Source organism: Sinohyriopsis cumingii, chromosome 6 (assembly GCF_028554795.1).
Source record: "Sinohyriopsis cumingii isolate HCF-2022 chromosome 6, ASM2855479v2, whole genome shotgun sequence".
Classification (NCBI taxonomy): Eukaryota; Metazoa; Mollusca; class Bivalvia; order Unionida; family Unionidae; genus Sinohyriopsis; species Sinohyriopsis cumingii.
In genome coordinates, this window is record NC_142966.1 from 4735126 (window position 1) to 4761571 (window position 26446).

At 38.3% G+C, this 26446-nt stretch overlaps 1 protein-coding gene across 6 annotated transcripts in view; it reads left to right on the forward strand.

Annotated features, from left to right (window-relative positions):
- The first annotated feature begins 4572 nt into the window (after positions 1 to 4572).
- The window catches only part of LOC149796299 (ceramide phosphoethanolamine synthase-like), a 99186-nt gene continuing 77312 nt past the window's right edge, over positions 4573 to 26446 (forward strand). For 2 of the 6 annotated variants that reach the window (XM_089960945.1, XM_089960943.1), the window contains exon 1: positions 4590 to 5392. The gene's annotated coding sequence lies outside the window, so the exon portion shown is untranslated. Of the gene's footprint in view, positions 5393 to 21212; positions 21266 to 26446 lie in introns of those variants that run through there. The other 4 variants (XM_089960944.1, XM_089960946.1, XM_089960948.1 and 1 more) reach the window with 3 other exon arrangements.

Sequence of the window (26446 nt, forward strand, 5' to 3'; positions counted from 1 at the left end):
AGCAATGCAGCCCTGAAAGGAGCCATCGACCAAAATCCTTTCGAGTTCCGACACTTCAACGTGTCCAAGATAGAAGTCACAGAAATGGCCATACACTAATCTAATCCATGAGTGATGATGATGCAGTTTACCGATAGAAATGAAAGGGCAGGAAAATAATCCAAATGAACATGAAATATTACAATTTGGATTACAGGTTTCACGGTATGCTTAGGCAAATAATCGATTAAAAATGGCATGGGATAACACTGAAAACGTGTTCAAACTTTACAATTTGCAGAAGAAAGTCTGTGTAGCCCCAAACCTGGCAAATACTACTACTAGCCAGTAGCTTTGAACGTTTCTTGCCAGGAATAAGACAAGCAGGAATTAACTGGCTTCTCGTTACTCGGCCGCACGAAACATTAAGCCATGTTTTAAACGACTGTCCACGTGTAATCAAGAAAGGAAACAATTCTATGAAAAACAGAAAAGGAACTAAACATCCAAGTCGTCTATCCAAATTTCCTTTAACTAGGAAGCACTAACATCAGTCAGGTGTATGCAAAATATATTGGAGATTCATCTCTGACATCGGAAAGAAAAAGAAAATGTAATCCCCTGTTAGAGATACAAATACAACTACAAATCCACAATAAAACATAGCATAGGAAATAGGGTACACAACCTATCTACAGCGGGAGAAGAGGGTCTCCACCAGGGGATAAGGGATTGGTAGACTGAGCCCAATAGGGGCCGAGTAAGCGACGAGAGGGGCCAAACCCTGTCCCAATAGGCGGGACAATTTCCATTCCCATGGAAAAGATTGGGATCATTAATTCAAGTTAACAAATACAAATACACAGGAAAACGTAGGACAGGAGAAAGGTACATAACCTATATACACAAGAAAATGTAGGACAGGAAAAGGGTACATAACCTGTATACACAGGAAAACGTAGGACAGGAAAAGGGTACATAACCTGTATACACAGGAAAACGTAGGACAGGAAAAGGGTACATAACCTGTATACACAGGAAAACGTAGGACAGGAAAAGGGTACATAACCTGTATACACAGGAAAACGTAGGACAGGAAAAGGGTACATAACCTGTATACACAGGAAAACGTAGGACAGGAAAAGGGTACATAACCTGTATACACAGGAAAAACGTAGGACAGGAAAAGGGTACATAACCTGTATACACAGGAAAACGTAGGACAGGAAAAGGGTACATAACCTGTATACACAGGAAAAACGTAGGACAGGAAAAGGGTACATAACCTGTATACACAGGAAAACGTAGGACAGGAGAAAGGTACATAACCTATATACACAAGAAAACGTAGGACAGGAAAAGGGTACATAACCTGTATACACAGGAAAACGTAGGACAGGAAAAAGGGTACATAACCTGTATACACAGGAAAACGTTGGACAGGAAAAGGGCACATAACCTGTATAGAGCGGGAGGAGGACTCCATCAGGGGGAAGGGATAAGTAGACTGGACCAATAGGGGCTGACTGAGGAACGAGCGAGCCAATCCCCGACTTCATTGGCAGGAACGTCATTTTTTTTTTTCGGGGAGGGGGGGCAAGGGATGTGCTGTAAAATGTAAAATTGATGTTGCCTATATACGAAAATTAACAAGTATTGCCCCCCCCCTCCCCCGGATAAAAGTTGAAATGACGCCCCTGTTCATAGGCAGGAGGAACCCTACTATCCCATAGGAAAGATACCAAATACCGGTAATCCAAGTTAACAAATTTAGTAGGAAATAGCACCTAATATACATAAGCCGACAGAGAAGCTAGTAATTCTCCCGTCCTCAAAGTGGGAGGACCTAAACAATTTAGAAATGCGAAATATGAAATCGTCTATCACCTCATGCACTGCGCATATTGAAAATATTACACCGGAGCTTTGATAAATTGATGCGTGACGATATCTGGTATTCAAAGGGGAGTAACTCTGACATCTTTAAAGTACGATCCAGTTAACATTACTGATTCAATCCCCATGACCAGTAATATTAACCACTTTATAAATAAATATAAATTTGCCCAATAGCTCTAATTTAAGACATTATTTTATACTTAATATCTATATTTGACAGTATGTTAGTCGAGTTGAATTCAATATGCCCCGCCGATACTTTTCGAGATAATTTACGTAAAGTAGAACACTTTCAAATCGGAACTTTCAGTTTGCTTGCACGACTTTAAATTATTCTTTATTTTGCCGTCAGTGTCAAAATAGATTTTATTCTTCCAACAGCACGTTAAAGAAGATGTGATATGTTTACAAAACCATAATGAAATTAAAAAATCATGTAACAATTCTAATATTAGTCAATCACTGAAGACCGATTGTTTTGCTCAGGACCTAAAATGTGTCAACATCTCGTTTTAGCAGGCCATCTGTGAGTGCCTACTTTTGGGTATCTGAAAAGTAATCATATCGCATCATACTCTGCATATTCCGTCATTTTGTTTCGTTCCAGTACAGTTTCATAGGTGGTGCGAGTTCTCAGCACTGAAGGAAACTTGTGAACAATATTCGTCCGGCTCAAACGCCAGCACGCTATGCCCTTGCAGTCTTGTGTGTGTGTGTGTGTGTGTGTGTGAGAGAGAGAGAGAGAGAGAGAATTCATTGCCATTGAGAATTACATTCTGAATTACTTTCATTCATATTAAACATTATAGTGGCAGAAAGGGACAAAGTCATAATAAGGGGACAAAGTCACAATTGGAATATTAACTGCCTTTGATGTCGTAGCGTACTTCAAATCAGCAAAACAAGCTTTATTTACCGTTGAGCTATTTATGATCAGAAAATCAATTAAGTATCTGAGTGAGGGTTTCCAAAAATGTTTGTGATCGTGCTTAAGAATATGTTTTTTTGCGAATGAGCAAGCAAACTTATAAGCAGTTTTAAGAACAGGGAGGAAGATGGGTGGAGAATAAAGACACCCCCCCCCAATAAAAAGATTATTTCTTCTTATTTTTTATTTAAAAACGTTAATACGTTGAAACTAACCTGCTAATCCAGCTATTACGCAGGCAATCCCTTCAGCGATTACACCCCATCCAATAATGTTTCTGTCAGGGTTGATTGGAATATTAAAGCAAATTGACAGATGTTCTCCAATTATGTCCAAAATGTAAAGTCTGTATTCATAACGGTCTGGGAGGAGTAATGCAATCATGCATCTACATATTTCTTTTTCTTCAAAAGTGTTGTGAGAACCAAATATAAATACAAAATTAAAAACATCAAATCCAATTAATTTGTAACCAAAACTCAAATAAGGTATAACTGGTTATTAGTATAATAAATTAAAGCTGCAAAGCGTTCTTTAAATAAAATATTCTATATTTTTTTATATTTCAGTGCAACATAAATCTATCAGTGTTTGTTAGAAATACAGTACATAAGGAAAATAGAAAGTAGTATTATAATTGGTATAGATAGGCAAGTAATTAGTTAATTGTAATCAATGAAACTAATTGACTAGAATATAGGCCTTGATTCATGCTTGTATGTCATTTAGCAATTCTCTAACTCTGACAATGAAACCTTATATCACAAAAGCAGAGAGAAAAAGTGCATCATTGTTTTCCTTGACAGATGTTTTTTCTCTCCGGAAATGATAATTTTAGAAGTACTACATTATAATTAAAATATGGAGTCTCTGCGATAGCAGTTTTTCTGTTCCGGATACATACATACATACATACATACATACATACATACATACATACATATGTATTTTAATGCAGCGTTGTTATTTCAAGAAAAAATGACGGACAAAAGGTTGAGATACATGTAATATTAGCACGTTATTTCGCGGTGCCAATATTTGACGCATCTAATATTTAATTGCTTTAATAGTATTTTGATTTCGCGCTAGTGTCCGTCAGACATTATTCTTTGTCATTACCGCGACATTTACTTTGTTTAACATCTTAACAGAATGGTTGATCACAAAACAGCGAAATCCCCCTCCCGTTCCCCTTCCTTCACGAGAAAGTTTCCCCCTATACCACTAACAGCAAATTAAATTTCACGCGATGTTTTACTTAATTACATTCAATATTGAATAGTTTTTTCGACGCACTCTTTCTCTGTTGAAATAGTTCTGCACAACTTTATTTGTGGAAATACAAAATCGGAGTGTCGACAACAATTTCTGAAAGAAGCGGTAACCAAATCTGAGCATAGCTTCAGCGACTGCATGGAACAAAGTGTGGCCCGAAATTTTATCGATTGAGAAATCAAAGGACAGCAGAGGAATCAGACATTCGTCAGTATCTTCAGCTGTGTAACCTTATTAGATGGAGAACGAGACTGCAGCGAGAGAATATAAATTGGAGTAAATTGGATGAGTAGACGATTGAATCGGCAACAATCCATACTATGTGGAAGCTGTAAAGCACATATTTGGCAAACGTGGGTAAAAACAACTGCCAGCTTCTATCGAAATATTGGGCGTATATATAGTGAAACTCGTATGACCGTAACACTTCCATAGAACCTATTCGACGTATATACAGTGAAACTCGTATGACCGTAACACTTCCATAGAACGTATTGGACGTATATACAGTAAAACTCGTATGAATGTAACACAATCATTCTATCAATGTGAAAACAAGAAAATATGTTCGAAATGTGCGGTGATTCGGAATGAACGGTTTATTTGGATGATAAGATTTGATTGCAACTAGGATTAGATTCCCTGATTGCAATGACTAAAAACTGTGTTTATATTAAATTTTAATTCAGAATATCAGACAGTCAGAATTCACATATTCAGTAGAATCCCGAATATCAAAGAGTTGGATTTCGCAGATCAAAATATATTTAATGAGAGCTTGATTAAGCGGTGCGTTTACAGGCTATGCATCCCAAGCGAACATTACATGTATTTATAGATGAACCCTGTGGTCTAATGGACCCATGCGAATTTGATACTAGTGCAAGTGAGTGGCAAATAGCGTTATTTGGATCATATCCCCCCCCCCATATGTAAATGTTTTGTTTCGTTGTTGTCAACGCAAGATGCGTTTTCTAAGGGCACAGCAATGATTGACTAGAACAAAATACCCAAATATTATAGTGACATTAACAGACTGAAAAATAACGAAGAATGTGTAAGTTAACAAAGCCTAGAAAGGAGGATTTGGTAGCTATGGTTTCCTTATCGTGACCTGAAAACATTTGTAGAAGCAGTCCTAATGAGCTAAGCATCCGCTGTGAACTCAGCAGCGTGTGGTTATAGGAGGACTGGTGTATATGAATGCCATTCTGTGATGTGTTGTTTTATGGTCCTGCTAAACACGTGCCCTTGACAAAAGGATTGTACAGCTATAATGATTTATCCACTACCACCATCAGGAAAGTTTAGGTACGTATACTACAGTGAATGTTCTATCTACTGTACAATTTTCGTGATGTGTGAATGGAAGAGAGTGTGCTCAGTCCATGATTCGAGATTATCATGCAAAGAAGAAATAGTGTTCTCTCTCTCTCTCTCATGATCCTCCTTCTCAAACAATGTTATAGTACAAGTGCACTGTATATGCATGTAATAAATTCATATATTACTAGATTACCAGAGCTGAAACGAATATTTTCATCAAATCGCGTGCACTACTGATGAATAACTTGTTTCTATACTAGACCATCTATCTGTTCGTCGTTATCCACTACTGTTTATTTTCCGACATTATTTGCCTCTACGTCAAGTTACGTGAGGAATTATTAAAAGCGGCAGATAACATGTTTATTTAATACATGCATCCAGGAAATAGGAATAAATCAGCCTGCATGGTTTGAGTAAGCATAGCTACGATGCTAGCTTTTCCTGTCACTTCAAGTCTGTCTCATTGAAATTGGATTGAATTTTAAATGAAATTACTAGGACTCACTTTGATGCCTCTCATTTTTTAGCATGCAGCTATGCCATACAAACTCGGTTTATACACACACACACACACACACACACACACACACACACACACACTTACTATGTCACATATAGAAATACACAATGAAAGGCAGCATATTAAGTTTAGAAATATAACTGATCTTTTGGCATGTTTGTATGTCTGCCAGTATGTACATATGTATATGTGTGTAATTGTATTGTGTTAATAGTTACACCTTATCTCCTTTTTCAATGAACGGGGGGCTAGGCACATTTTCAACGACTGGGTCATTATTAATGAAGCCATTAAGAACTCATACATATATGAGCACGCAGAAACATTTCAAGGCTGGAGATTTTCTCAAGCATGGCACTGCATGCTAATTTATCTATCTGAAGCGAAAATCAGAGAGAGAGAGAGAGAGAGAGAGAGAGAGAGATTAGTCAAAAAGGGGGTCAGTCAGTATATGAAGTTTATAAGAGTGCCCTTTAGTACATCACGGGAAGTTAACAGTATTACCAATTAAAATTACAGGATGGGATAATCAGAAACCCACGATGCAGCATCCTTTTAGCCAGACCAGCCTTTGTTCACAGCTCACATGATTTCATGCTGTCAGTATCATCAACTTTTGAAGCTGTGTGACAGTAAAAATTCCCATGCATTTTATTCCCCTCATCTCTCCCCGGTTGCTTTTGTTCACAGTTCGTGTGATTTCATGCCGTCAATATCATCGGCTTTTGGGAGTTGTTTGAAAATAAAAATTCCCCTCTCCTCTCCCGGATTGTTTTTGTTCATCTCTGTTTTATTGATGGAATAGACACGAAACTTGCTTGCTATCTTAACACTTGGAGCTAAGATGGATTGACCTTCAATTGTTTGAGGTGTTTCATCTTCGCGGACCAAGGTACCGATACACTAACCATATCGTTCCCTTGGCGGATCAAACATATATTTTAGTGCTTTGTCCTAGCGACATCTATTGGATGTCATGAGTTGCCTTCCTTAGTATGTATTGCCAACTAACCAATAGCGTATAACAGCGACGCATTGTACATCAGCCAGAAATGGAGGAGGCAAATGACTTAAATAGGATACTTTGTAAGTTTAACATCGAAAGTGTGACTATGTACCGGAGGGAGGCCATTATAGACGTATTTGAGTGAAAGGTATTTGAACAAACACGGACCGGCAGTGGAAAATTGCTTATTTATCAGTCCATTTAAGTCGAGTGCTCTCCTTGTCTCGATCATATCCGAACAATGTTCAAATCTGAACGTGGCTTGCCGCCACATACAATGAAATTCACAGACCCGAAGTACAGAAATATCAGCTCAATAAGCCAAGGTAGATAGGGCCATTCTAACGGAACCTTGAATAGCGAAGATGGAGGTGTTTAAGTATACCATCTCTCTCTCTCTCTCTCTCTCTCTCAGGTCATCGTCGTTGATTCGGTTCTTCAAATGCTCAAACAACTCTTCCGACAATTTTGAAGAATGCTTCATCGTCGGAGCAAATTCTGCTTATCCTCAGTGTCTGGTTATGTTTGATGTTTCGAATACAGCGTTTTGGTGGACAGTTGGGTGTGGGAATATGCAAGTATTTATCATTTTGCTTTGAGTAAATCTTTATGTGGAACTTTTTCTCTACCAGTCTAGTCGTTGTGTCCAGAAAAAAGAGCTCTGAGTCGGAGACTTCTGCGTGAATTTTATTGAATGATGGAAGATGTTTGCTTTTCAGACAAAGTCCTCACGGTTGTCTTTTCCATGATGCCACTTTATTTCTGTATCATCGACAAAGTGTACTCATTGGTATGGTATCAGTTCCACCCATGCTAAAAATTTGACCCTCCAGTCTTCCCATATTAATATTAGTCCACGAGGGAGTCATCTTTCTACCTAATCCGGTTCCAGTGATTTCGAGGTATTTAGTTTTCAATGAATACAAAGTTATTGAATTTGTAGACTGACGTTTGACGTTTAAAAAGGAATGGAGTGGGCGTATAATGTACGAGTCCGTTTCCTATGCTTCTTTACACGACTGTATCCCTTCACTGTGCACTTTATTAACATAGAGGCTCTGGTTCCCTTTACTTTCATTTGTGCATCAGAGACCCTATTTTTTTTGACTCCATATTTTAACACTAAAGTTTCGTTTTTTACGCAGCCCGACCCTCAATTCTGAAACAAACGGTATCTTGACTCTTTAACCTTACACCCCTGGAAACGCTGCCGGATGCGATGTCTAAGGAAACAAACTTTATATCTAGCTGTAATGGTCCACTTGCTTTGCTTTTTATGCGATAATCTGTCATGTCCTGAAGACTGGATGGTAGTTTATGGATATATGGTCTAATGATCGAAATATTTTGATACCCATTCTGTAGGATGCCTATTACAGGAAATTATACGTGTACTGGATTTACTTTTCTGGTGGAATTTAGTAACAGATTCCCGCTTTAGGGTTTCTTGGGATTATGTTGTCTTTGACTTTCTGGTCTGTGTCCGGTTTGATATGCTTCCTGTGTATCAGTGGCTTATATTCGTCTTGTTCTTGAACTAGACCGACGTTTCCGGTAATAGGCACTTTACAGTTCAAACCGCTTAGGATAGTTAAAACTAGCATTGCCCTGCCCGCGGTCAGGTTGTTGCATTTACGTCAATCCATCCACACGTTACGGTCATATTACCCTTTGTTTCTCGACTGTTCGATCTTATTGGACAGTATGCATTTTCCCCCAGTATTTCACGCATAGAGGGTCAAATTAAATTGGGAATGGCCGTACTTCCTACCGTCCTTCCATCCTTCCGCACCATAACGCTCTTAATTATGATTAGATTTCAACCAAATTTGGTATCTGCTATATGTTGGGTGAGTTCGATTGTCAGCGTTCTACATCATCATTTAGAGTTGAATCCCCTGATTGTCAGACCATCGTTTTAAGGCGTGTCGAGTACGAAATCATTGGTACTGCCTTAAAGATCAAGGTCATTGTTTAACATTTGTTTCGCTCTAGAGTATTGGTATAGCGTTGAAATTTGGAAAGGTACAGGAAAAGGTTGCTTGCTATACGACTCTCAAATGTACAATTAACACACACTTACATGAATTTTATCTATTTGAATTGATATTTGTTTGTGTCATTATTAAGGAAACCATGTGCTATCTGCAACAGACAGCTGGTGAAAATAACATCTGTGTGCAGAGGAAATGTACTTAAAATAGCAAAAAAGTACACAACTCAGTCCGTCCTTGAAATTACCCTTGCCTGACCTTGAAATTACCCTTGCCTGACCTTGAAATAACACAAAAGTACACTAATTGTGCCCGTCCTTGCATGTATACTTGCCAGTCCTTGAAATAGAACAAAAGTACACTAATTGTGCCCGTTTTTTAAATAGAAGAAAAGAACACTAATTGTGCCCGTCTTTGAAATAGCTTTCCTTTAAATTTTGAATCCTGTGTGACAATGCAAAACTATGGATTGACACAATTTTTAAATTGTTCCCCACTATTCTTTTCTCTCGATAACTTTTAAACCGTTTGAGATGAAGAAATAAAAGATGGCATATTTATTCATCTTTATTAGAAACTGTGTCGTGAACCATATTAGAGATCCTTTCTTCAAGATCAAAGTCATGACTACAATAATTGACCCTTTTCTGCAAATCCTCCTTTCCGCTCTAATTTTCCAACCATCTGAGATTGAGAAATGAAACCTGGTATACTTTCATCATTATTATAAGATATGTCGCACTAGTTTCACAATCGCCGATAACTAAAAGTAACGCAGGTTAAAGCATTGCAACGCTGATCGAACGCGAGGTTTAGGACGTATGCCTCATGCAATGTGTACTAAATACCGTGGAGGACTTTTATAGCCAAACCGGCTACGTATCTCTGTTATTATACATTATTGGTCCTTCATTGATAGAAAATCTTTAAAACTGAATTAAAAATGCAAATAATTAAAAGGGTTATATTATACATGCATTTTATTACAGGGGTAAGGGGCCCTGAGTGGCCGAATGGTCTAAAGCGCTCTCCGTCACGGATCAATGTCATCTCACCTCTGTCTGCGTGGATTCGAGTCTCGGGCTCGGCCAATGTGGATATGTGAGAAAGCTTGCCGGTGGGTCGGTGGTTCTTTCTGGGGTTTTCCCTGTTTCTTCCTCCACCATTAATACTGGTCGCCATGTATAGCCTATCTTTTGCTGAAAAATGGCGTTAAACCCTATAACAACAACAACATTAGAGGGGTAACGTGCTTTTGATCCCATCTCAGAGACCAGCACTTGATCCCATCTCTGTGGCCAACACTTGATCCCATCACAGAGACCAGCACTTGATCCCATCTCTGTGGCCAACACTTGATCCCATCTCTGTGGCCAACACTTGATTCCATCTCTGTGGCCAACACTTGATCCCATCTCTATGGCCAACACTTTATCCCATCTCTGTGGCCAACACTTGATTCCATCTCTGTGGCCAACACTTGATTCCATCTCTGTGGCCAACACTTGATTCCATCTCTGTGGCCAACACTTGATTCCATCTCTGTAGCCAACACTTTATCCCATCTCTGTGGCCAACACTTGATTCCATCTCTGTGGCCAACACTTGATCCCATCTCTGTGGCCAACACTTTATCCCATCTATGTGGCCAACACTTGATTCCATCTCTGTGGCCAACACTTGATTCCATCTCTGTGGCCAACACTTGATTCCTTCTCCGTGGCCAACAGCTCGTGCGAGTATAACATGCATCACCAGATCAAACCTGCAATCCATTTGCATTTAACAAAACTTAATTGTCTTTAATGGTCTTTCAATGTTGATAATTACATTATATAGTTACCGTAATTTATTTCCGCAATGTCGATAATTGCATTAGATTACTTCAGTAATTTATTTCCGAAATGAAACTTTCATCAGCTGCATGATTTTCTGTCAGTGAGGAAATGGGAATACGTTTGCCGCAAGAAACTGATACTTTTTGGATCAGTTTTTTAAGGAAGAATATATATCAGCTAGTGTGAAAATAGGGATTAATGAAACAAAAATTATAAGGAAATATCAGAGTATCAGGAAACACGAGGAATACGATATAATCTTGGTCGCTTTGACTGGAAATAATCTGTAAAGGGGTAGGTGGGTCGAAGTTAAGTATACATAAAATAAGCTTGACGAAGAACACATTTAAAAAAGAACAAACTAAAACGTTGATTACAATGATGTAAGTGGACGATTATTATACGTTCAGTCTTCTAAAATATGTAGGAGATAAACATGTAATATATTTCACCGTGTTTTTTGCGTATCACTGTTGTCAGGCAGTTGTTTGGTAGCACTAAAAGTATTGCGCATGGTCCTTGCACCTGCATATGCCATGTCAGCTGAAAATCCACCCAACGCGATTCATTTCAATACATTCTTCAAAATAACTATTTAATGCTCGTTAGAGGACGTAAAAACTGTTAAATAAAATACTTGAATGACGTATATTTCTTCAGTTTCTTTCACCCATTTTTTTTTCACACCCACTTACCCTCCGAGAGTGAGTGATAATCTCTACATTGTCACCCCCAGTTCAGATGGATGCCGAATGAAATCGTGAAATTAGTATAATCTTATCGAGCGAGACCCAAGTATGTACAAGAATCAACAAAAACATGAATCAGGAACTTATCATTTATCCGCAAAATTACCTGCTAACCACATAGGGTTAGTTCTTATGGAAAACCGCAAATACCAAGCGTGACCTTCAACTTAATATCAAGCCCAACCGGCACAGTTTTTTCCCGCACAAAACGTATGTTCCACAAGGACTACCATAGGCGGACATATATTTATGCCAAGAGCAGAAGACCAGGTCGAGGTTGCTGTGAATTAACATTGTTAAAAGGGTGTTCTTGGGCTCCAATTTGCAAAGTCAAAGTCACGTTTTGCAACTGTTAAACTTTTCATTTTGGTTTATGCCTTCGAAGCTGTTACAAATTAAGGAATAAACTTATTTAATTTATATTGTAATAAAAGTTGGAGAATGGGCATTTGGTTATAGCACCCCGTTATAAGGAATTCTTTGATTTTTGTGATTACTTGTCTGATTAATGGAATTCGGTGCAATGAAAATATTCTCTGGCCCTAAATAATTAGCCAGTTACTAGTAGCAAACGTCACGGAGTAAAGTGTTAGTGAGTTTCCATGATGCCATGGTTCACTAGTAGTGAATTCAGGTCAAAACCGAAAGAGTGACCCTGGAATAACAAAATTACTATTAACATCTAGTGGTGTACATTGGTGGTGTGACTTGAATGGCAGTATTTACGGTAGGAAACCGGTAAATTGCATACTGGAATCAATAAGAAGGGACTCGACAGATACCGTTTGTGTCGCCATGGTGGCAAATGTGATGCAGTTGTACTGGCGAAATATACCTGGAAACCATAGTTTTACTGGCTTAAGGTGGCGTAGTTAAATAGTTCCATGTGTTAAGGGGACAGTCGTATAGTTTCTACGGCGGGAACTGCCGGCGGTACGGAAACCTAACGAAGAGAAACCATGCCGATGTGCGGTTGATATATATTTGACAGGTTGTGATATCTGTGGTCTTGCATTGATTAGAGTAGAATTTTTGTGTAGAACGGACAGCCGGGCTTTCTAATTTACAATTGAAGGTGTATGGAAGTCTTTGGAAGTTTGGGGTAAACTTATGACTTCTAGCGGGAATCGCGCCAGGGTTTGACACCGCTCGGTCCAATAAAGACCCCTTGCTTGTAACAATATCACGATTAGAAGGTGTAGTGTTTGGTATACTTATAGATTGTTTTTGCAGAATGTGCATAGATGCTTAATACAGCTGGTTATAATACAGTCAAGTCTGTGTCAAATAGTGACTTCAACATAGTAGAGAATCAACGGACTTCTTAAGTCAGGTGACTGCATAATATATGTTGACGTCTTCAAAAATGCCGTGGAAGTTGTGGTAGGTTAGCGCGACGGACTCAGAATCAGTATATAGCGTTTTTGAATCCGGCCAGGTCTAACCATATTGTGTGTCTGTTTTGTTTACTTTCATTACTTCCACACTAAATAGTATCGAGCTCCTTCGATGTAACCATTGACGTGAGGCAGGGAGATGCTCTTTCCCCTTTGCTATTTAGTATATACATTGACGAGTTAAATCGTAAACTGGATCAGTGTCACGTGGGGTTACATTAGATACCAAACGTGTCATTTTTGAAGAAGTTTAATTTTGCTGATGATATGTCATTGATAAGTCGTTCTATCAGAGGTTTAAGCAAATCGTTACAGATATGTGAACAATACTCATTTGACAACGTTATAATCTGTACTACACAAAAATCGGTATTTAAAATAACTATCTCACTTACTTACCCATGCTTCTTAACGGACATGTTCTTACATGTGTCAACAGTTATATGTATGTGGGTCATACTTTAACGTCCGATCTGGGAGATAATGAAGATATCATGAGACATCACAGATTTTGGTGTACTCGAATAGAGCATGCTTAAATTCTGAACATTTTTTTTTCTGTTTTGAAAATTAAAAATGTATTGCATTCCTCTGGAGACAAACTTTAGTAAATATATGAAAAGAAAACCAAATATTGGTAGTAATAATCGTCTTCGTTCATGTTAGGTTTTATGTTAGGTCTTCCAAGATGGAACAGTGCCTCCAACATGTTTGTAAACTTTAACGTATTCAGTTTTGAAGGAGTAATGATAAAGTATGTATTTTCAATGATGACAAGAACATCTAATAGTAAGAACTGTATCTTGAAATATCTGTGGAACTATAACATTCTTTTAAATTCTTAATTATGGATAAATGAATCCAATTACCGTCTAAATGTCATAACTAATTTCATTCCCAACAATGCGGGACCCAATCCATTGTTGTAGATGCGTATGTATATTTGTACGTAATATATCTATTATATTTTGTGTTTAAATTACTTTTATTTTATATTTATATTTTAATTTGGATGTATGGACTATGCTTTCTGGAATAAATAATTCCTGTCTTAGATATTCCCAACATACCCAACACTGTACATATTCACCTCGGTGTAGCGTGTACTGTAAACATGCCCAACACTGTACATATTCATCTCGGTGTAGTGTATACTGCAAACATTCTCAGCACTGTACATATTTATCTCGATGTAGTGTGTACTGCAAACATGCCCAACACTGTACATATTCATCTCGGTGTAGTGTGTACTGCAAACATGCCCAACACTATACATATTCATCTCGGTGTAGTGTGTACTGCAAACATTCCCAGCACAGTACCTGTTCATCACGGAGTAGTGAGTATTGCAAACATACCCCCCAACCCCCGAAAATATCCACCTAGTAATGATTATTGCAAACATTCCCAAAAAATGTATATATTCAAAACCGAGTAGTGACTCTTGCAAACTTTCCCAACACCTTACCTATTCAGCATGGAATTGTGGGTATTCCTCGCTAGCTTTACTGGCTAGTTAATAAAGCAGCTTGTATATTTTAGGTATTGTTAAAAGGACTTTTAATTCCCTTTATTTTGGAGAAGCTGGGAGGGTGAATAGACTTCTTTTTATATAAGTCTTCTTTGAAAATAAAACTTCATACGAAAAAAATGAAAAATATAAGGTCAATAACGCCAAACTGAAGCCTTTAACCAAAAGTGAAAATTTCTCTAATTGGGTTAGCTCATTTTGTTACTCTTCATCTTTGTCGTTCGTGTTTTCAAATTTTTGTATGCTTGTTCGTTTACCCGTCGGACATTCATTGTTGGTTGCACCCTCCCTACTGCTGTAGTGTGTGAGTAATTAAATCATTATCATATCAATAATGAAGTTTGTGCGATTCAGTACCAATGCTGAAAGTCAGTTGTAGGGACCTTCACTGTTGTAGGGACTTTCAGAATGTATCTGTTATAATGACCTTTTTAGTGTGACCCTTGTAGTCACCTTTGGAATGTGATCCTGGATGGGTATTCATAGTGTGATTCTTGTAGGGACTTTCGTAATGCTACTCCTGCAGGGACCTTCGTAATGTGACTTTTGTATGGGCATTCACATTGTAATTCTTGTAGTGACTTTCATAATGGGACAGGTGTAGAGGTCTTCTGAATGGGATTCCTGCAGAGACATTCCGAATATGAAAGTTGTTGTGAGCTTCATAATGTGATTGTTGTAGAGCCATAATAGTGTCGCTCTTATAGGGACTTTCAAGGTTTGACTCCTGTAGGGCCTTAACAGTGTCGCTCTTATAGGGACTTTCAAGGTTTGACTCCTGTAGGGCCTTAACAGTGTCGCTCTTATAGGGACTTTCAAGGTTTGACTCCTGTAGGGCCTTAATAGTGTCGCTCTTATAGGGACTTTCAAGGTTTGACTCCTGTATGGCCTTAACAGTGTCACTCTTATAGGGACTTTCAAGGTTTGACTCCTGTAGGGCCTTAACAGTGTCGCTCTTATAGGGACTTTCAAGGTTTGACGCCTGTAGGGCCTTAACAGTGTCGCTCTTATAGGGACTTTCAAGGTTTGACGCCTGTAGGGCCTTAACAGTGTCGCTGTTATAGGGACTTTCAAGGTTTGACGCCTGTAGGGCCTTAATAGTGTCACTCTTATAGGGACTTTCAAGGTTTGACTCCTGTATGGCCTTAATAGTGTTACTCTTATAGGGACTTTCAAGGTTTGACTCCTGTAGGGCCTTAATAGTGTCACTTTTATAGGGACTTTCAAGGTTTGACTCCTGTAGGGCCTTAATAGTGTTACTCTTATAGGGACTTTCAAGGTTTGACGCCTGTAGGGCCTTAATAGTGTCACTCTTATAGGGACTTTCAAGGTTTGACTCCTGTATGGCCTTAATAGTGTTACTCTTATAGGGAAATTCATGGTTTGACTCTTGTATGGCCTTAATAGTGTCGCTCTTATAGGGACTTTCAAGGTTTGACTCCTGTATGGCCTAAACAGTGTCACTCTTATAGGGAAATTCATGGTTTGACTCTTGTAGGGCCTTAATAGTGTCGCTCTTATAGGGACTTTCATGCTTTGACTCCTGTATGGCCTTAACAGTGTCACTCTCATAGGGACTTTCATGGTTTGACTCTTGTAGGGTCTTAACAGTGTCACTCTTATATGGACTTTCATGGTTTGACTCTCGAAGAGACCTTCAAAATGTAACTTTGGTATGGACCATTATAATATGACTGTTGTATGGACCTTGAAAATGTGATTGTTGTATGGACTTTCAGAATGTCACTATTGATGATAGTTCGTTTCTTAAAAGAGGTGATCTTTTACGCAGGTTCATTTGTACTGTAATTGTACTATGTCTAACGTATCTACTTGTACATTTTTGAATAGACGTTCATACAGTATTATACGTAACACGCTCTCCCACGTTTATTTTTATCCGCTAACAGATCATCGCGAGATACTGTACTAAATACCATATATCAATAACACAACGTCATCAGAGTGCCATGTTGATCAGGGGTCAACATGGCATTGCCTATGTACTTGATTGATATGTTTGCTTAATGATATTACTCCATGACGCCCTCATTGCTCACATCTGCTAACGATAAACTAATTTAATGAAAGCTTTCTCCTGCAAACCCTGATAAAATACTCTACATGCAGTCGTGAATGATAGGATTATTACAAAACAAGTACAAGTCACTCAATCGTAAATAAATTAATTAATTAGGAAAAGAAAAACATGTGAGAATCGAGGTTTGAATTTCACATTTTAATAAGGATACACCCTTCCTAAATTTAATATATTATTTTATTTCTAGGTCCATAACAGTTGAATTGCACTGAACGCTAAATAATCTTAGTGGTTGTAAACCTGTCCTTTTACCATTTGTATCAAATATTCTAGTTTATTTTGAGAAAAGAAAGTGTATGAATTTCCAAAAATATCAGGAGTCGTTCAGGGCTTTTTTCACGATTAGAATAAAAAGTCCGTTTTATGCAAACATTTCAATCTCAAGAGTATATATCTATATCTCATTATCTCTATCAAAGATAAAACGAACCATAAATTTGAAATCTGGGTTTGAGCCTATAAAATCACTAGTGCTGTTATGATTCATCGATTTGGACAAGCATCGATCCAGGGGACCCACATTAGCTTGGTTGGTAGAGAGTCTTATTTTAGCCTGGTCTGTTGCCACATAATTCAAGGAGAAAAGCACATACTTAAACTGATCTTTCCTCCATATTAAATGGGCTGTTAACCCCCACCCCACCAAACTCATTTTTCCTCCATATTAAATGGGCTGTTAACCCCCTCCCCACCAAGCTCATCTTTCCTCCTTATTAAATGGGCTGTTAACCCCCACCACACCAAACGCATCTTTCGCCATATTAAATGGGCTGTTAACCCCCACCACATCACATCCCACAATAATCTTCTACCTGATATAGCAAGTAATGTATTAAATGTGCCCTTAAAACGAACCAATAACAAACATTGGTCACTTTCAGTGAATCGACTAACTATTCGGTTACAAGTCATGAAAATTATATTGGTTCATATTTATCTCTGCGCCATTTTCTCATTTTCAGACTTTAAGCTATTGGAAAAAATATGCCTGTGTTGCTGTTGTTTTGGTTTTGTTTTTTGATTTTTTTTGTTTTTTGGTTTTCTTTGGGGTTTTTTTTGTAGTATTTGGAGGGGTTAGTTTTTTGTGTGCTTCTTTTGCAAGATGTCATGTGGGCAAAATAAATGATTAGTAATCGATGATCAAACTGTTAGGATATATCTAGTCATGATATTGTGTAAGGATATATCTAGTCATGATATTGTGTATGGATATATCTAGTCATGATATTGTGTAAGGATATATCGTGTCATGATATTGTGTAAGGATATATCGTGTCATGATATTGTGTAAGGATATATCTAGTCATGATATTGTGTAAGGATATATCGTGTCATGATATTGTGTTAGGATATATCTAGTCATGATATTGTGTTAGGATATATCTAGTCATGATATTGTGTTAGGATATATCTAGTCATGATATTGTGTAAGGATATATCTAGTCATGATATTGTGTTAGGATATATCTAGTCATGATATTGTGTTAGGATATATCTAGTCATGATATTGTGTTAGGATATATCTAGTCATGATATTGTGTAAGGATATGTCTAGTCATGATATTGTGTTAGGATATATCTAGTCATGATATTGTGTAAGGATATATCTAGTCATGATATTGTGTAAGGATATATCTAGTCAATGATATTGTGTAAGGATATATCTAGTCATGATATTGTGTTAGGATATATCTAGTCATGATATTGTGTTAGGATATATCTAGTCATGATATTGTACCAGATCTCAACACAGGAACCTTCATGTCTTACCTTCAGCCTTGCCATCAGATTAACCCGTGTCGGCTACCGTGGTGTGTCCTGGGACAAGGCCCTTAACTCCAATTACTGTGGTGTGTCCTGGGACATGGCCCTTAACTCCATTTACCGTGGTGTGTCCTGGGACAAGGCCCTTTACTCCAATTACCGTGGTGTGTCCTGAGACAAGGCCCTTAACTCCAGTTACCGTGTTGTGTCCTGGGACATGGCCCGTAACTCCAATTACCGTGGTGTGTCCTGGGACATGGCCCTTAACTCCAATTACCGTGGTGTGTCCTGGGACAAGGCCCTTTACTCCAATTACCGTGGTGTGTCATGGGACAAGGCCCTTTACTCCAATTACCGTGGTGTGTCCTGAGACAAGACCATTAACTCCAATTACCGTGTTGTGTCCTGGGACATGGCCCGTAACTCCAATTACCGTGGTGTGTCCTGGGACAAGGCCCTTAACTCCAATTACCGTGGTGTGTCCTGGGACATGACCCTTTACTCCAATTATCGTTGTGTGTCTTGGGACAAGGCTCTTTACTCTAATTACCGTGGTGTGTCCTGGGACAAGGCTCTTTATTCTAATTACCGTGGTGTGTCTTGGGACAAGGCCCTTTAGTCTAATTACTGTGGTGTATCTTGGGACAAGGCCCTTTATTCTAGTTACCGTGGTGTGTCCTGGGACAAGGCCGTTTACTCCAATTATCGTTGTGTGTCCTGGGATAAGGTCCTTTACTCTAATTACCGTGGTGTGTCCTGGGACAAGGCCCTTTACTCCAATTACTGTGGTGTGTCCTGAGACAAGGCCCTTTACTCCAATTACCGTGGTGTGTCCTGGGACAAGGCCCTTTACTCTAATTACCGTGGTGTGTCCAGGTACAAGGCCCTTTGGTGGCGCTTAGAATTTTAAAGAAAAAGAATTTCCCCGGCTTTCCTCACTGGTTATACTGGCTATTTAAAAATGACCTTGTATATCTTAGGTATAATTCAAAGAACCTTTAATTCTCTTTATTTTGGTGTATGAATGATGGGTGTAATATGGGTTATAGAGTATACAACATGGCCTTACTCCAGATGTGCACCTTTCAAAAAAGTGCTAGCTCCACTTGGTCATTTTCACTTCCTGAACTTCAGAAGCAAAATGTATTAAAAAAAGAGCTGATAACGTTTTTTACATTTTATATATTTGCTAATTCATTCATTGCACTTTCAGAAGCTGGTATTGTCTTGTCTGGCAAAATTCATTTTCCCTATTTTAATAGTTGCTGTGGATAGTTTACTTTAGACTAATTCAGACTGATTTTTTAGCACAAGGGAGCAGTCATTTTAGTTATCAGTGTGCTTAGATCATGTAGAATTTCCAAAAGTACAATATCCAAAGAAATATCATCCACATTACATTAATGTAACATAGAGGTATGCCAACATTCTCTCCATTGTGCATGTTTTAAATGCGGACAATTTCACCTCACATACGTCACTCTCTCAAAAGTACATAATAACTGGTGAGCGCCACCTTTACTCCAATTACCGTGGTGTGTCCTGGGACATGGCCCTTTACTCCAGTTACCGTGGTGTGTCCTGGGACATGGCCCTTTACTCCAATTACCGTGGTGTGTCCTGGGACAAGGCCCTTTGCTCTAATTACCGTGGTGTGTCCTGGGACATGGCCCTTTACTCCAATTACCGTGGTGTGTCCTGGGACAAGGCCCTTTACTTCATTAACGTGGTGTGTCCTGGGACAATTCCATTTACTCCAATTATCGTTGTGTGTCCTGGGACAATGCCCTTTACTATAATTACGGCGGTGTGTCTTGGGACAAGGCCCTTTACTCCAGTAACGTTGTGTGTCCTGAGACAAGGCCCTTTGCTCCAATTAACGTGGTGTGTCCTGCTTTCGAAACGATGTTTTTGGGTTAGTTTGAATCGAATTCATATTGCATCTACTGATTTGTTGATCTAGTAAAAATCATGGTTGCACCCTATATAGCAAGACTAATTCATGCACAGTACAAAACTTACCTATGACCTCTGTCTAGGTGTCAGCTTTTACTTTACCTTGTATAGGTCAGATAGTGGAAACATACTGACAAGGTCCACATTATGTATTAAAATAATTACTACCTTTAACTTTTATTATCGCAAAAGTTTCAGTTGAGTTTAGCTAGTAATTTAAGGTCAGCTTTTATTGCAAAATTTATGCAAAGTGTACAAGTTTTGTGCCATTAAAAATATGAATTGCTAACTTGATAGTGTTAATTGCTAGCTTGATGGTCAAAATTGCTACCTTGATTGTTTCATTTGCTCACATGATAGTATTAATTGCTAGCTTGATAGTTTAAAAATGTAGCTTGAAAGTATTCGTTTCAAGCTCTATTTGTGTCATAGTGGACTAAAAAAAAATATCCCGGAATTCCATGAAAAAGTTGTAGGTAGCCGGTGGGGGGGGGGGGTAATTGTATCTTGTACAGCATGTTTCCCCAACTTAATTGTTGCTAAAATTGTCATCATTGGTTCTTTATTCACATTCTCACGTGAATATATGTAGCAATTTTGCAAAATGTTTTCACGGTTGTAGGTCAGAAATTAAATACAGTATAAGGAAAAATTCATTTTACGTGTAGATTATTTTGTGTATATTACTGCATGTTCACGTGTAACGGTTACAACCTCTCACCCAGTTTCCTTATAAGAGATGTGTCCTATAAGGGATGTGGTAAACCCTCTTAGCACACCAGGTAACTGACAAAGTTTATACGCTTTTAATTAGATTTATTGATTACCAGCTTATTAAGGACAATAACCTTGTTATCATGAAACGTATCAATACCAGATTTGATAGGGTTTTCACCCAAGATAAAACAGTTCAAAGTACGCTGTTTTAGTTTTATATGGATCAAAGTGTTTGGAGAACATTACCTACCGAGGATTTCTTTGATGAAACATCTTTGTAATGTAAGTAAACATTGTTTCTGAAGTGATATTTTTTTGACAAGCTGAATTACGAAATGTTATAATTGGAGTCATGCAATGAAAAGAATATATATATATATATATATATATATATATATATATATATATATATATATATACACACATTTGCAAGGTATTTCTCAAACCTAGTAATTTGCTGATTTCTAGCATCGGGTGTCATTATTGACAGCATTGACGAGACGTTATGCTTAGTTTAGTAAAATGAACCCTTCCCTCCCTGATTTCTTCACATATTTTCGATATTTTAATGCATAGCTGTTTAGTAACTTCAGATAAAAACAGTTCTTTGTATTAGGTGTTTGGGTCGTTTTGTGTTCTGTATGGGGTGAAGTACCAATCTTGGGCTTCGAAAGGCTAACTAATGGGCCATACCAATGTGAGGCAAGAAAACCAGTGCGAGTGTGGAATTAAACTTCGTGATGTGTGGTCATTAATCGATTAGACAAATTATTTACTGTATTTGCACGTTTAAGAACCCTTAATAACGACTGTTGTCGTATGGTTCATGGAAATAGGGAAAACATGGACTTCGAACCAGAGTCGTGTGCTTCTCACAGTATTGAGACCCCCATGCGTGTTATGATATATACGGTTTGACATTGCTGTTATGAGATAACATAAGATTGTTTCATTTCTGAAGTACTGATCATTAATTAATTTCAGTAAAGTTCACTTATCTCAGTTTGTATTATTAATTATTTCATTTTAATCAGGGCATTTCTGACCTTCTAACATAACCTGATGGACGAGACAATTTAAGAATGATATAATGTAAAACTCAGAAACAAAATCATATGCGACGGCATTGATAAGTTTTAGAAGAAAGAATTCATTATTACTTTAAGATATGACATAGTTATATAACCCTCTTCCATTGTATCTGTATTCATATCACACAAAAGCAATCACATTGTACATTTAGCTGCGGGGTCCAGAGTGGCCGAGTGGTCTAAAGCGCTCGCCATTACGGGTCATTGCCATCTCACCTCTGTTTGGGTTCAAGACTCAGGTTCAGCCAATGTGGGTTTTTTTGAGAAAGCTTGCCAGTAGCTTCTCGTGAGTCGGTGGTTCTTTCCGGGGCTTTTCCGGGTTCTTCTGCCACCATTTATACTGGCCGCTATGTATAGCCTATCTTGTGCTGAAAAATGGCGTTAAACCCTACAACAACTACCACAACAACATTTATCTGCACTGGTCCAAAATCATTTATCCATCCACTTGTACCGCATCTACGTACATCGCCCATTTTCTGGCGTCCTGCCTTACGGATCCATTGGCAATTGTCTCGCATTGCCGCTCCTTCTAAACTGCTCTGAGAAAGATAATAAAATTTGGCACACATAGCCATCCTGAGGTCTAGCCGGCATAAATCCTGTTATTGTCTCTTATCCTAAATGCCATATACTGATAGATTCAAGGCATTCCACGGTATTCTTACCCTACGTTTTGGTCCCATTTGTTGATCTTCTCCGTAAAGTCTGTTTAAGTTTAGTTTTTTACTTCTTTTTAATCTTTTCGAATTAGTAGCCGAGTCAGTTTATCCAAACCAGTTGTGAATATTCCTCAGCATGCGTGTTTGTTTTTGATTTTTCAAGTTGCATACGCCTGCGTGATGCATACATATTGCACAATATTCAATAGTACATAACGTTAGCTGTGATATGTTAGACCAGCCTTGACCTCCTGCTTTATGAACATTTATTCCACATTTTTTAAAAAATAACGTGTAGGCATAAGTCACATATTTTACGAATAGTTCGAATCTGTAGAAGAGAACACCCATAATAGAGCGAGTACATGCTTTGGAATTGTGTCCACTGTAACTGTTACCTTGCCTTATAAATAAGGCAGACACAAATGTGCATTGATCACAGATGCAGTGCCATCAGTATCATTACTCACCCTAGTTGATGACCAATTCCATCAATATCATTGCTCATCCTCGTTGCTGACCAATGTCATCAATATCATTGCTCATCCCAGTTGATGACCAGTGTCATCAATATCATTGCTCATCCTCGCTGATGACCAATATCATCAATATCATTGCTCATCCTAGTTGATGACCAATGTCATCAATATCATTGCTCATCCTAGTTGATGACCAATGTCATCAATATCATTGCTCATCCTAGTTGATGACCAATGTCAAGGACATTTCACTTACATATACATGTTTAAGTGAAAGTTTCCGAGCGCCATCCAACCCCATTTCCCGTATTTATGTTTAATCTGTTTTCAAAACAATTTTTGGTTTGTTAATTAAAACTGTTCTCATCACATACTCTATCATACAAATAATTTGACCGTCATGATCTGTCATATAATCACATGTACAACTTTAAATTATTTTACGTTACTATGACAATACCTTTTATCAAGTACAGACAAAATATGTCTTGGGGATGTCCACTCATCCCCCACCCCCACAACAAACTGAATCACCCCATACCAAGGAAAGTTGAATACTGTTGTATGCATGTATGTTCCTTGTGATAAAATTATCTTCACGTGACATTATTAGTCACGCTTCGGTTTCGCCAATTGTTTCTCAATGAGTGTAGGTTTGTTTATCACATTTAGTCTCTCTCTCCCTCCCTGTATGGGGTGAATTTTAATCTATGTGTGTGTGTGTGTGTGTGTGTGTGTTGGGGGGTGGTGGTGAGGTGTACCCCATACAGGGTACAAATGATCACTGCTTTCTTGATAACCTTTCGCCTTAGCGTACACATTACGTACCACTTACATGTATGTGAATCCGACTTATACTGATTTATGATTTGAACAGAATTTATTTGCGGACGTCATCGTTGAAGTCTACTGTTTATAGGTGATAATAGAACACCATAGATTGCAAAGTCAAGGTGCACATGCGTAGCGCTATCACGCGTTTTCCTAACCAGACGTTGCTGACAAACTGTCAACGGGCATTTCATTTCGCATAGAATAGATACAGCGAAAGGCGATTATGCGTCAGAGATCGACCACTTAATTTTCGAGGAGGTGGTGAGGGATATTTTGTGAAGAAATGGTGGCTCCAAAATAGCATTTAAAATACCCCTGCTCCCTTGTTCTGATATGCCTAAAGAAAGAACTAATTATATCCATTATATTAGTTGGGCGAAAAAGGATTTTAAGATAAAAGTAAATACAATTTTCTTGTTCGAAAGAAATCCACACCTCACATACCTCACCATGAAGATCTGTCCCTCAGTGTATCTAGCTGTTGACCAAGATCCATTCGCTCAGTACCAGACCTATATCGTATGTTTTAAACGATAATTATACCATTACCATCTGTAAATGGATATAGTATAAATTTGGTTCTTTATGTTGAGTGATTAAGTGATGCTAGTTTGAGGTTTACAAAAGTAAAACTCTGCCCTGTTATACTAAATGTTATTCCCTATTGCCAGTTCTGTGCAAGCCACAATTGTAATTAGAATTGCGATATATACATGTTATAAATTTTCCTATCTCAGAATTAATAAATTTTGGTGCAACCATACATAACATTCCGAAGAAATGAGAAAGGTCTAAGTGGACTTTTGTTTATAATATTGAACTTGTCCAGATAAATTTTGAACGGTGACTAAAGGGTTAAGTTTGATGTTATCTGGTTTTATCGAAAGAGGTTTTCGAATCTAAATGAATATTATGGCAATTTGGTAAGAGCCCTAAAATTGGCTGTTATCTTTTCACTTCGGAACGTCCAAGGCCCACTGATTACGTTATCTTCGACTGCCTCTGCCACACTGCTGGATCCATCGGTTTTCAGCTCTGAGAAGGGTCCTACATTAGATATCTCCCACAGTTGTTTCGATGACTCGACTAGTGTAGAGATGGAGTAGCTATGTTAGAAATCTGGGCAGAAGTTGCTAAGGATTTGCGCTCACAGATTCCATTGCACTGGTTTCGGCTTCTAGTTTTGATCGACCGCCAGGCTTCATACTTGATGGCTTTGATGAAATGGGTGGCTTTCGTTCGATCAGTTAATCCTTCTTGAAGACCCATATCAATCAACCTTTGTCTGGATCATATCTTCCTCTTTTACCCCTTATACTTCCTCCTTTTCCTCTATATCTTCTACTTTAGAAGAGTTACTTTGCTGGTCGATTTCTGGTTCAGTAGTTGGCTGATGTTCAAGTTTATCGGTCAGGGTTTCCCGGCTGACAGTTGAGACTTGCCGGTTCGTGAAAAGACAGGTTAGCATTGGTCAAGACAGCGATTTGGTCCCTGGATGCAGATCGAATAGTTTGAGCTGATTGAACTGGCTGAGATATAGAGTGTTCCCAGGACCTGCAACGGACCGTCCTCTTCCTATTTCTCATTGCTTCATCCTCTCACGTCCCCATAGATAAGTTTATACCGTCTTACTCATTATCTCACACCAATAAGAGAGTAGTTTTCTTTATTCCAGCTCGGAGGCTCCAACTCGAACCTAGTGCCTCTCCTAGGCCCCGAAGGTGATTTAAATCTGGTGCAGGTATCATTGAGTTCCATCGGCTTGTCATTCGTTTCACCGTTTTCAAAGAAGACATCTTGGTGTCATATTTCTCTGGCTGGTGTGTTAATTTCTCAGTACAGTTGAGATTTGTCTAGATCTCTGATCACACTCACCTTCAACCACTACATCTCTGACCCCACTCAGCTTCAACTCCATGTTAAATTAACTATTTAATTTCTCAATTGTGATTTGTTTAGAAGTTGATTTGTTAACACGTAAATGATTGCTACATCTCTAAAGGCATTCACGTTCAACCACGGCATGAAAATGTAAATGTTAAATAATTTTTTGGAGGGTGTTGAGCCCTATCAAAGATATTATCAAAAGTTTAGTATAAAATCTTATTTCCTTCAGATCTACATACAAGTTACTTTACTGATTAGAACCACTTATCATGTTATCGTGTCTCTAGTATAGTGATCATGATATCTTCTCCAACACCGAAAGTTTAGCCTCGGTACTGTAAATAGCCTTTTAATTAAGTTACATAATCACGCATGACTGGTTTGTTTTTCTACTATATAGACCAGAGCTGGACCTGAGAAAAAAAAGAATTTATATCAGTAAGGCGGTTTTGGATTCTGAATGTGTGTTTTAGACTGCAATGACTAGAAATGTGGAATCTAATCAATTTG